General features: G+C 33.5%; 1 protein-coding gene across 1 annotated transcript in view; it reads left to right on the forward strand.

Moving 5' to 3' along the window:
• Window positions 1-12,209: 12,209 nt before the first annotated feature.
• The window catches only part of LOC117168913 (tyrosine--tRNA ligase, cytoplasmic), a 42,325-nt gene continuing 41,652 nt past the window's right edge, over window positions 12,210-12,882 (forward strand). The window contains exon 1 of the mRNA XM_033354876.1: window positions 12,210-12,292. The gene's annotated coding sequence lies outside the window, so the exon portion shown is untranslated. The remainder of the gene's footprint in view (window positions 12,293-12,882) is intronic.

A 12,882-nucleotide genomic window follows, 5' to 3' on the forward strand; every position in this document is an offset into this window, starting at 1 on the left:
ATGTAATCTTTGTAATGTATAATAATTATTACCATTTTATTATTTTATTATATAATTAATTAGTTTTTAAGAAATAAAAACTATTTTTTAAATACACTTATATAGAAGAAAATTATTTTTTACAAAGATACTAGCAAAATAGGGTAAAAATGGACCGGATTCCATGCATTTGGTCCATTGTTTTCCCCTCAGCAATCAATAAAGTAAAATTAGGTAGTGACTGAAGTGAAAATAACTAATTATTGGGAATAAAAACATTCACCGCGCCAAAAGGGGCGCTGCTGTATGGCTGCAATACTTTAATTACAAAGTGTGTTTAAGTTTAAAAAATGGTATTTTTGGACTTAGATAGTTTGTGTAATTGCGCAGCAACTACACCTGCATCCAGAAATATGCTACGTGCGCCGAAGAAAGGGGGCTTACTCAACAAAATTCAAAATCAAAGTTTGTACACATTTCGATCATTTTTGAGCTGCTCATTTTAATTAAACCATCGGAAAAAATATACGAGCGTTATTATTGCTAATAATTAAGTTTTTATGTACCGGAGTAATGGGGCTTCGGCTCGAGAGCTCGAGATTCCGTGAAACATCTCCCACCACTCACCATTCCATCTAAGCGTCTCATCTATACCGATCCGTGAGCCGCTTCTACCACTTATCTCCTTCCATGAGAATGTAGTGGTAAGTGGAGAGGGAAGATTTCGTGAGTCTTCCATCTCTTCTAAAAGTCTAGGCTATTGGGTCAACTTCAACCGCTCGTCCTGAAAAATCTCACTTTTCAGAGTAAGTGACAAATGAACAAAGGCCAAAATATTCTTACTTTTGGTATAATTGTAATGTGCGGAACTACCGCATACAAATTGCCGAGAAAGTTGAAAGTATATTCAATAATTAATAGTGGCGATAAGAAATAGTATCTTCAACGGATAATAAATGTTATTAGACTAGACACAAAGCAGCCAGTTCTTGAACAATTTGAAGCTAGTCCTTCCAAATTATTTGAACATTTCCAAGCTTTGGCACACTATAAAAACTTAAATAGAGGTTTTTATTCTCTTCGGAGTCACAACCCAGCTAAAAATTTCTGTACAGGGACCTTGAAGGATCCTATACACGAACCTGTACAGCTAATATTGAACCTCTTAATGATTCTGTATGGGTTCCTGTACAAGTTCCTTTGCGAAGAAAATTAAGGCGCAGGTCCTATACAGAAAGCCATCACGAAATCTCATGTCGTTTACAGCTATAAAGATGACTTCCTTTTATTCCCTTGAAGATTCAATTCACCATCGAGAGAGCCAAGCTACTAGTGAATCCTCGCGGTTTAGTTTCTATGTAGGTTCATGTATAGGATCCTGACCATGTTCCTGTACATGAACCCACACCTTAATTGGCTCTGTGAAGGAGCCTGCACAGGATCATTGAAAGTGTACCTCCAATACAGGTTCCTTTGCAGGACCATGTACAGTTTCCTTTGCCAAATTCCTGTATAGGAACCGTCAAGATTACCTGTACAGTTTCGTGTGCAGTTTCATATACAGGAACATGTGCAAGGCGCTCCAAGGTTCCTGCACAGGAATTTTTAGCTGGGAACCACTGACGCAGCAACCTCCGAAACTTGCTGATTTTCGGTTCTGTCGTGCAAATTGCATTATTGCAGAAACTAATCATCAGCTCGAAAGTATTTTGCTCATCAGAGCAAAATTTTAAAAGAGTTACAATTTTAAAAGAGTTTAAGGGAATTTAAGCATTTTTAATTTTTAACAATATTTTTATTGTTCAGGGGTTGAATATTAGTTATTTTCCAGTCCAGACATATTCAGGAATTACAGTGTTTCATATACAAATTAAAATTTTACAAATACATTAATTTATTTCAAACAACACAAAAGTTTTTTCTAATTTAAAAGATAAATCTTTAACAAAATAATTGAATTTTTAACATAATAGTTGAATATTCAACCTAAAATGACAAATTGTGAACAAAAAAGTGTCATAGTTTTGATTTTCATCAACAAATATTCTTTAAAAAAATGCAATTTTTAAACAAAAAATATGACTGTTCAACAAAAAATTAATTTTCCATGAAACTAATGCATTTTTGGGCAAAAAAAGGAAATTTCAAACTCAAAAATTATTTTTAGCAACAAAAAACGCGTATTTTTCACTAAAAAATATTAATCTTAAAAAAATGGAAGTTACATATTATGTTGAAAAATTAATTCTACACCAAAAAAGACATATTTTCCACTAAACAGTTAAATTTTCAACCAGACATAAGCCTTCAATAAAAAAAATTTCACAATGTAGCTTAACTTTGACCCAAGTAGTTGAATTTTTAATTTGAAAAGATTAATTTATAACAAGATAATTAAACTTTTAACCAAAGAGATAACTTTTTAACATAAAATATAAATGTTTAACAAAAAAAGTAATTTCTTAAGAAAGCGATTCAACCAAATGTTTTGAACTAATTAGTTGAATTATTAAGCAGAGAAGAACGATTTTTAATCAAAAAGTTGCAATTTTCATACAAAAAATGAAATTTCTTCTATAAGAGATGAAGTTTTAAATCAAAAAGATAAATTTTCAAAGAAATAGTTGAATTTTTGGTTGAAAAAGATTTTAGACCAGTTTTCACGATCAAACTATGAATTTTTAAACAAGAAATAATTTTCTACCAAAAAAATTCAATTTTCAATCAAAAAAGACAAATTTTTAACCAAAAAGGATGACTTTTTAACAAAATTGTTGAATTCTCTAGAAAATAGTTACATTTTTATCAAAAAACATTGTATTTATCTTAAAGCAAAAGAATTTATTTTAGTAAAAAATTCATCTCTTAGGTTGGAAATAAAATTACTTGGCTGAAAGTTCAACTCTTTTGTTACAAATTATCTTGTTTAAAAATAAGCTGTTTGATTGAAAACTTGTTTTTTTCTTTGGATAAAAAGGAATTTTTTGCCGTAAATTTAAGTATCTTGTTGATTTTTTTTGTTTAGTTGAAAATTATTATTCTTTCGAACTAAAAATCAAACTATTTTTCCAGTTCAATGTTCCATATTTTTAGTTAAAAATTCATGTGTTTGGTTGAACAATTATTTTTTAACTCAAAATTCATTTATATAATTTTTTATTATAAAATGATGACCTTTTTTAGTTCAAAATTCTTTTTTTTGTTGTTGTTGAACATTGATTTTTCAACTTAAAAAGTAATTATTTCATTTTTCGTTAACAATTTATCTTTTTCTAGTAAAAATTAATTTTTGTTATTGAAAATTCAACTATTTCAGTTGAAGATTCATTGTTTTAGTTGAAAACTTATCTCTTTTGCATAAAATTCAACTACTATTCCAGTTGAAGATTCATCATTTGTGTTTTTTGTTGAAATTGTTCTTTTTTTGTTAAAAATTCATCTATTTCGTTGAAAATTAATCTTTCTTTTTAAATTAATCTCATTTTTTCTTAATTCATCTCTACCTAATAGTTGCATTTTTATCCCAAAAATATCAATTTTGTACTAAAACAGATGAATTTGTAATAAAACACAAACTTTTTTTATAAGTAGAACTTTCATTCAGAAAATATTTCAGTTCATTTTGCAACAGTAAAATATAAATTTTAAACAAAAAGTAAATTTTTTACAAAAAAGTTAAATTTTCAAGAAAATAGTACAATGGCTTAATTTTCAACCAAACAGTTGAATTTTTATCAAAAAACGATTTAATTTCTTCTAAGGCAGATAAACTTTAAATTAAAACAGAGAAACTTAAAAAAAAAGAGATGAATTTTCAAACGAAAAGTTAACGAAAAAGTGCAGTTTTCTATTAATTAAAATAAATTCTGAGATTCTCATAAATTCTCAGAGAATTTATTTCTAGGTTATATTGTCGGTAATATTCTCATTATCGTTACCGTTCTCAAAGTAATATAACCGGCTCAGAACTCTAGGTTGCCCTGTATAAACAGTCACCTCTTACTGAAATCCTTGGAAATCTGATAAAATCTTATCAAATCTATTGAAATTCCTTCAATATCTTTTAAAATATTTATTACGTAATTTATGGATAGTTCCTGATGTTGATAGAGGTGACGTATAGATTATTCATAACTTTCACAAAATACTGTCCCATAATTTCAATACACAGTCGCGTTCTTTTCTTAGCATTTCTTGTGACGTTTTTCACTTGCAAATAAATCTATACCTTATTGAAAAAATTGAATTAACTTTTAATCTCACAAATAACTAAGTACTTTATGACATTAAATTATTAGATTTAGATGAATGTGATCAAAATTTAATTTTTAGTTTTAGCTTCGAGATTAGAATGTCTTCGCATTCGATTTTATAATTTGAAACCTGTTGAAACTTCTCTTTTCAATTATAAACTGTGTAATTTTAAAGGCTCGAATTTAAACATTTAAATGACAAAGAACATTTTAAAAGCGGGAAATCCCCGAATTAGGTATTAGGTATTTGCATGGGACAAAACTTACTTTTTATAAAAAAAAACTTTTTACAAAAAAAAATATCGATTTTATTATTTAATTAAACATCTGTTCAAAAATAAAACGTAGCATCCAAATACATTTATGTTGAAAATTAATTTATTTGCAAGTTATTAAAAAATAAAGCTTCGTCCTATATAATTCTTCTTAAATCTTTGGTGAGTTTCTTTAGCACTAGATCTGTAGAGACATCTGGGTTTCCGCAGTATAAATGCCCCTTGCTGGTAACAGCGAGACCTATCCGGCCATGACGAGTAATGGCTTATTTCATTTGTAGAAATTCATGTGTAGATGGCGCAATTGGTGTTTAGCAAGTGTTAAGCGGGTAGGTTCAAATTTAGTTGTGCTCAAGTATTTATCTTTTACAACTTTCTGGGGTTCACATGCCATGCAAGCGCGAGAGGTTCAAAGCATGAGGTGTACGAATAACTAATCTTACTAGGTAAAGATTAAAAGAGGTAGCATAGGCTAAACCCACAGTTTACAGTTTTTCAGAAGCTTAAGAATTAAATGACAAGCAGAACCATTAGGCTCGGAGAGGAAGCTCTCCACACAGAATGGGGGGAATTTTCTCATTTTCATTAAGGATTTTTCTAGTAATTTCCTCTGTTCATTGAAATAGGGACAAGCCCAGAGAACATGAGTAATATCTTGGTCAAAATATCCACAAGGACAATCCGCATATTCTAGCAAGTTATTTCTAGCTAAGCTACTGGCAAGAGCATAATGATTACTTCTAAGGCGTGCGATATTAACAATATCACTTCTTTTTTTCGATTGAGACTCAAAAAACCAAGGTTTTGGTGAATCCAAGAAATTGTTCTCGAAATAATAAAGAACCACTCTTCTACAATTACTGTCCCCTTTTAAGACAGCTTTAAACAGATTATACAGTTTATCAGAAATATGTCTATAAAATTCAGTATAAGGGATTCTGATCTCTAAAGGGGTACCGGTAGTTAGAGCTAACTTGGCGAGCTTGTCTGCAACTTTGTTTCCGAATATACCTTTGTGTCCAGGTAACCAGTAAAGGCTGACTTTTATATTATTATTTTCTGCATAACAAAGAAGGTTTCCGATTTTGTAGATAAGAAAGTTTTTTCTTTCTATGTGGTTAAAGTTCAAGCAGGCGGATAGAACACAGCGAGAGTCAGAGGCTATTATGGCGGGAGATATTTCTTTTTCTATTATAATATCTAAAGCTTCAGAGATGGCAATAGCTTCAGCAGTAAAAATGGAGGAATGGTGAAATATTTTATATTTTTGGAAAATTTGGAGAGGGGGACATGTTATTCCAATCCCTGTTAACAGAGTATCATCATTCTTGGAACCGTCTGTGTAAAAAATAGTTTCGTTTTTAAGACTGTTTTCTATATAGTGATTAAAATCTATATTAGGAAAAGGGCTATCCATCAATATTTTACCGATTTTTAGATTGATGTTAGGAGTTTCAAATTCAAGGGAGTAATCCAAGAAATAATTGATGTGAGTATATGAGTACATGATTTTGAGTTCAAATTTATTAAGGTAAATGTAAGCATTTAGTAAAAAGAAGGTCTCTCTGAAGTTGTAAGCATTATTTCTAGCGGTGATAGTCTCTAGATAGTGAAGAGAGTCAAGCAATGGATGGTCTTCCATCGAGAAAACTTTTAGTAGAAATTTTTTTGTTAGAAATTGGAATCGGCGGAATAAAGGAGGTTTTTTAAGTTCGGCAAACATAACTGGAATAGGCGCTGATCTACGGTAAGCAAGGATAAGTCTTAAAATGCGGTTTTGAATTTTGAAAATTGGTTCATAGGATTTAGATTTATAAATCGTTAAGGCTTGGCATCCATACTCAAGAAAGCTTCTTATGAGAGAGTGGTAAAGCATACGCAAGGTTTTAGAGTGGGCCACCCACCAAGTTCCTCTAAGGAATTTAATAATATTGATGACTTTATTGGTTCTTTCAATTAGCCGAGTAAAATTGGGAACCCAGGTTAATTCACAGTCATATAATATACCCAGGAAGACAGCTTCATAGGAGAGGGAATTTCGCTGATCATTTAATAAAACATGGGTCTCATGAGGGATTCGATTTTTGTTTGAGTTAAATATAACTAATTTACTCTTATCAACTGAGATGTTGAGTCCTATAGATTTAAGAAAGTTTTGAAGTAAGTTGAGACTGTTCTGAAGGATATAGATACATTCATCAAGGTTTCGTGATGAAAAGAAGATGACGATATCATCGGCATATTGTACAATTTTGCAAAGAGAATGAATGTGTTTATGAATGTCTATTGTATATATGTTATATAACGTAGAGTTGGAGACGCAACCCTGAAGGAGGCCTCTCTTAAATTTATAAGGGCCCTGATTTGAACGTTTATTTCTGTAACCAGATTTTTAAAGAACCTGCTATCTTCCAAGGAACACCCATCTCTCGCATGTCATTAATTAAAATATTTGTGAACACCCCCAGTTCAAACGGGTAGTAATTAATCTTTCAAGAAGTTTCAAGAAGCAGGAGGCAAGTGCTATAGGCCGGAATTTAACCGAGTTCGGTTTAGGAATAAGAAAGACTAAATATTTACTCCACGATTCGGGGAATGAACCTTCATCTAGAGTTAATTAGTAAATTATAAGGAGTTGGTTAAGGATATTTTCTGGGAGATTTTGAATGATTTCATAATTAATTTTATCTAATCCGGGGGACGATTTGGTTTTCGAGTTTTTAATAGCCCGTTTCAACTCCTGGAGCTTAAGAGGCATGGAGAGAGGATGAGAAGCTAGGGCCTCTACAGAGGGGGGTCGAGTATCAGGGAGAGGTGGAACAGGAGGTAAATCATTTGGAGGGGAGCTAGACCATCGACATATAGAAATGGACCGATAATGCTGTGGGGAGAACGGTGATGGGCTCTAGAGAGAGAAAAAGCATATGAGATGTAGATCTATCTCTTTCTAGATAAAGCTGATTGGTCGAGAAGATTTTCGTTGGGTGAAGTTTGGCGCAGCACAAGACTGTGCTTTGTGTCGCGAGTGCCCTAATAATGTGACGTCCATCGCACTTTTCAGAATTGATTTATTTATAATTTATTTAATTATAATTTATTGTAAATAAATATAAAAAATGGTGGCAGACTGTGTAGTTTGTGGGTGTTATCAAAACGTTTATATGGGGATATGTTTTCATACGTAAGTAAAGTTATTGAATATAGTGAAATAAAAAATGTTACAACAAAAACAAAACCTCAAAATATGAAATTTTGTACCTATGCAATACAAAAGGTTATTTTTAATGGCATAGAAATATTGTTCAAGTTTTTGACAGTTATTACATTATTTTTGAACTCACAAAACGATTATTATTGAAGCATTTTCCATCCAATTTCAAGAAGAATTGAAGGTTGCCAATTTTTTAAAATAATCTATCTGAAACAGGTTATTTTACATGAATGTTCTTTCAAATTCAATTTATTATAACTACAAATTTCTTATGTTCATATTTTTTTTAATTAACCGTACAGAATATTTAGGTAATACCCGGGGCCACCAATTCACTTGACAGAGTCCTGAAACAGATAAAGGCAGGTCTACATCTCATATGTTTTTTCTCTCTCTAAAGCCCATTTCAGTTCTCCCCAAAGCGTTACCGATCCATTTCTATATGTCGATCAGGCTGGGTCGACTCCCATGGGCGCGTTTGATCACTTATAGCGACACTAGCGCAATCTACAAGGAGGTGGGAAACTGAAGTGTATCCATGCGTTCATACACGTAAATGTGTATATTATTTGAATGTGTTGCATGAATTAAAACTGGAGAAAATAAACGAATTATTTCAAAATTACACAAGTTTAAGACGAATAATGTGTAAATACTGTTTCCTGTACCATTTTGCGGCATAAATTTGTATAATGTTGCAATAATTCTCCAATAAATGAAGAATTACATAACACATGAAATGTAACCTTCTTTCAACATTTTATTTATTCACATTATAATAGGAAAGTGAAATCAGTGACATCCTGGCACAGCACAAACATTTAAATTTACTTTAACTTTGTTTATTTTTCAACGTCCTTATTTCACTGATTTCAGTTCATACGGCGAGACACAACTTTTTTGAACTTAGCAAAATTTGAAGTTTGTTGACGAAACCATAACCTCAACGAACGCTAGAATGGCGACGCCAAGATATTTTAAGAAAATATTACCCCCACTTATGCCCCTACAGTAGGGCCATCTAAAAGGAGGTGGATAACTACAAAAGTATATGTGATCACACGCGCCCATGGGAGTCGACCCAGCCTGATGTCGATGAGCTAGACTCACAGAATGTATCAATGAACTGTTCCATTTTTTTGGTGGTTTCCATGTTAGCTAAAGAGGTAGTGGGTGAAGGAGAGGTAAAAAATCTATGTCTAAAACCCAAAATCTTTCTCAAAACATTAGAAGTTTTGTAAGTGGAAGATAATGATGCGCAGTAAGATCTGATGCCTGATATTTCGTTTCTTTTTAAAGTTCGTTAAGTAGTAGTTTCAAATTTTTGGAGATCTAGACAATTTTCGTAGGTACAATTGTGCCGTATCTACCAAGTTTAGCCCTTCTTAATCTCTCATATTTTGTACATTCCTCATTTCACCATGGAGGGGAATTTGGATAGTCTCGCTTAGGCCTACTTTCAAATTTAAGTCCAGCTATATGCAGGGCATTATCTATTAGCTCAAAAAGATTCAAGTAGGCTTGAAGAGCCGAAAAGGGCGTGCCTTCAGGTTGCTATTTTGAGGTTTATATTTATGAGGTTTTATTTATTTTTGAGGTTATATTTATGGGAAAAGAATTCGTAGTAAGAAAAGTAAACCTCAAAGGTAATCGAGATGGGAAAGTGATCACTGCCCATTTTGTCCTGTTCAACTTTGCAGGAGCTCAACGGAGCTAGGTTACTAGAAATTATCGTAAGATCTATTGCCGATTTATCTTCATTAATTCGAGTAAAACGTGTAGCGGAACCAGCGTTTAAAATATTAAAGGTAGAATCTTCAATAGCCTTAAACAGTTTATTTCCATACGGAGAGGAATGGTCACATCCCCAGGATTGGTGGTGGCAGTTGAAATCTCCTCCTATGATAATAGAGGACAAATGATCCGAGTAAGAATCGAAGAAAGTTTCCCGGTTAATGGTGTTATTTGGGGCTCTAGGATTTCTGTAGACATTAACTATGAGGAGGTCTCCCCAGTTAGATGGGATGGAGAGAGCCAATATCCAGATACTCAGGAACTTCATAGACGGGAACCTGGGAAAAAGGAATATCTTTTCTTATTGCGAGCATCAGTCCGCCACCAATATTATTGGGGCGGTCTTTCCGAATTTTGTTAAATTTTTTCAAAAAGAAATTATTTTTGTTTTAAAGACAAGTTTCGTTCAGTAATACGACATCATAATTATGCAATATTCTTTCCAAGTTACCTTTTTTATTTATAATACCACGACGATTCCATTGAAAAATCCTTAATTTCTTGAGATTACCCATCGGATGTGTAAGAGGAAGGCATCGTATTATGAAGAGCAAGAAATGCAGAAGGCATCCAAGGTTTACAAATTATTTGCTTGCTGGATTTTGTATATTCGTATTAGTTAGGGAACTAATTATGTTAATGCTAATGTTTTTAAATAGAGAAAGGATTGGAGAAAAGCTTTGAAGCAAGTCCATTAGAGAAGATATCATTTTTAAAAGATTTTCAGTATTGATGTTTGGAGAGGGGGGAGTGGAGATCTAGAAGGCGAGCTTAGAGGTCGATCTTCTAAACAAACCCCGTTACCGAAAAGACTACGATCTCGAGAGTGCAGATGTGAGAAAGATCGTGATTGAGTAGAATTGAGGTTTTTGGGATATGAGGAGAGGGTTGAGGAAAAAGAAGAGGGTAAGCGGCTCCAGGGCGCAGTGGGTTTATTTATTGTGTAATTGTTGTGTTGTTCCCCACGATTTGAGTTTGTGTGGATGGGATCTGAGTTTAGGTTTTCACCAACTCAAAAAGGGAAATTAGAGAAGTTAAAGTGTTAGCTTGAGAAGTCTTGAGTTACGTTTTGTTGAGATGGAGCTGAGTGTTTAAGATTTGCGATGCCACCAGGAGAATTTCGCTCCTTATTATGTATAAAGGCTGCGGATTTAATCGAAATATTACGATAGGCTGCAATTTTTCCGATTTCTTTTTCAGAAATAAATTTGGGGCATTTTTTATCACTAGCCCAGTGGGGGCCGTTGCCGTTTTGACATAGAGGGGGTTCCGATTCTTTAGGGCAAAGTTGTCCCTCTTCATGGGGCTTTCCACCACAGTAAAGGCATCGTCGGTTTTTACAGATATTTTTGACATGCCCATGTCTAAAGCAACCATAGCAGATTTTTGGTTGAGTGATATGGGGATCAACTCAACAGAAGTGGAAGTACGGTTTAATGTCCTGAGGAAGCGTTTGTCCGTCAAATGTCACTAGGCCTGTAGTACCAGGAATAGTTTTCCCTCTTTATCCTTCCAGTCGAATCTTTTAGCCGCAAGAATGGGGACGAAGCTGATGGCATACTTCGTCAATTCTTCCATGGTCAGATCAATAGGGACCCCTCTAATAATACCCACACGCATAACTCTAAAGATAGGAATGAAAGCTTTAAGGTTAGGACATATCTTTTCCAAATTGTCTACAATTCTATTGGCTCCGGAGCCAGTTCTGCAAAGGATTGTGGTTCTACCCAGTCCCTTCTTTTTACATTCAATTACTTCGTCTTTAAAGTTTTTGTGTAAGATTATCCCTAAAGAGAAAATATGAATGGGAGGATTACTAGTCGAGTCTATTTCCACGGTAAATCGGCCCTTATTATATTTCGAGTTCATGTTTCTCGGTCTGAGATTCACGTGGTTAGATGGTGAATTATTCAGTTCCATATGCCTGGATTTGTTTGAGTTGTCATGTTCTCGCAAGCCTTCAGCCGGTCTCTTGACAGGTGTCTTCGCGGGTTTAGACGGATGCTCAAATGAGACAGGCGTGGAAGGATCAGTATCCATAAAATTAGGACTAGTGTGGGAGCCATCACTGAGAGAAGCTCTCGTTAAGTTTCACCAAAAACCTCCTTATTTATGCTGTCTTCTATCTCCGTATCGTCATCGACAGACTTCTGATGGCCAAACGACCCCATGCTTAGAAATCGTGCTGGCCCAAGCGGCCAGCGATCTTGTGAACGCCCACCTGTTTTTGTAGTTGCAGTTGAAGTCCGCTCAAAATAAATGAGAAAATTTCTATCCTTTTTTTTGTCACCACACCTTAAGCCTCCTTTTTTATTACAAGGGAAGATCACAGAGAGAAACGAATGGAGATTCTTCCTTAATTATATAGGAACACAAGAAAAGCCAGATTTTAATTTGACCCTGCAACTGTCCTAAGTTGATTTTTTCTATATAATTGGGATTATTGTTTGGCCACCGGCGTGCAGACATTTTGGATTTCCCCCACCAGACTTGAAGTAGGTAATTGAGTATTTACACTTGTGACGTCATTTCAAAATGTCTACACACCTCAGGGATAACAAAACATTGTATACATTGGGTCGCGTGTATTATCCTAATTAAAGAATTGTATTTATTGGCCAATTGAAAATGTCTAGTGAATACTTTTTGAGTTTATCTGGTGAAGTGAAGGTCTGTCATTGTGATAAACTCAGTGCAATTGATAATTTAGATCTCTACGCTCGCTGAAGATAGAGGATTTTTCAACCGATATTAGCGAAATCAGTTTCAAACACTAAGAAGTAATCCTTTTTAGATTAAAGTAATCATGCAGAGGAAAGAACTGTGCAATTTAATATTTTTTATGTAAATTGAAATTTTAAAATGGTAACTTCAACTAAACATTCGAAACTTTCATATTACGCAACAATTATCAAAGTAAACACTTTTTCCCTCTGCATTTACATTTTTTTTTTGAAAATCGGAGTACAGCTAAGTATTTTAAAAATATATAATGCTGTTCTGTTGAGTAAAATGAGGCAATTAGATTTGAAAGTTTCAACTAAATTGCTACAGCCTTGTGGGAAATTTATCTATTTTATGTTGGAATTTTATTGAATCATATTCCACAGTCCCTGCCATGCTTTTTCGCACAACCCACAATAAAACACGAAAATACCATTTTTTTTAAATAAAACCATTATTGGTCCTCGAAAAGTACATTGCATGCTATTCAATGTATAAAACGAGAGTGCTATGCATGAGGTATTAGGCCATTTTGAAATTTCATGGCGTAATGGAAGTACTCAATTGATTACCCTAAAATTGTCTAAAACAACGAAAATGGTTAATGCTTTTGAGGAAAAGTACCTATAAAAAATCGAGATTAAAC

This window comes from Belonocnema kinseyi, chromosome 1 (assembly GCF_010883055.1).
Source record: "Belonocnema kinseyi isolate 2016_QV_RU_SX_M_011 chromosome 1, B_treatae_v1, whole genome shotgun sequence".
NCBI classification, from domain to species: Eukaryota; Metazoa; Arthropoda; class Insecta; order Hymenoptera; family Cynipidae; genus Belonocnema; species Belonocnema kinseyi.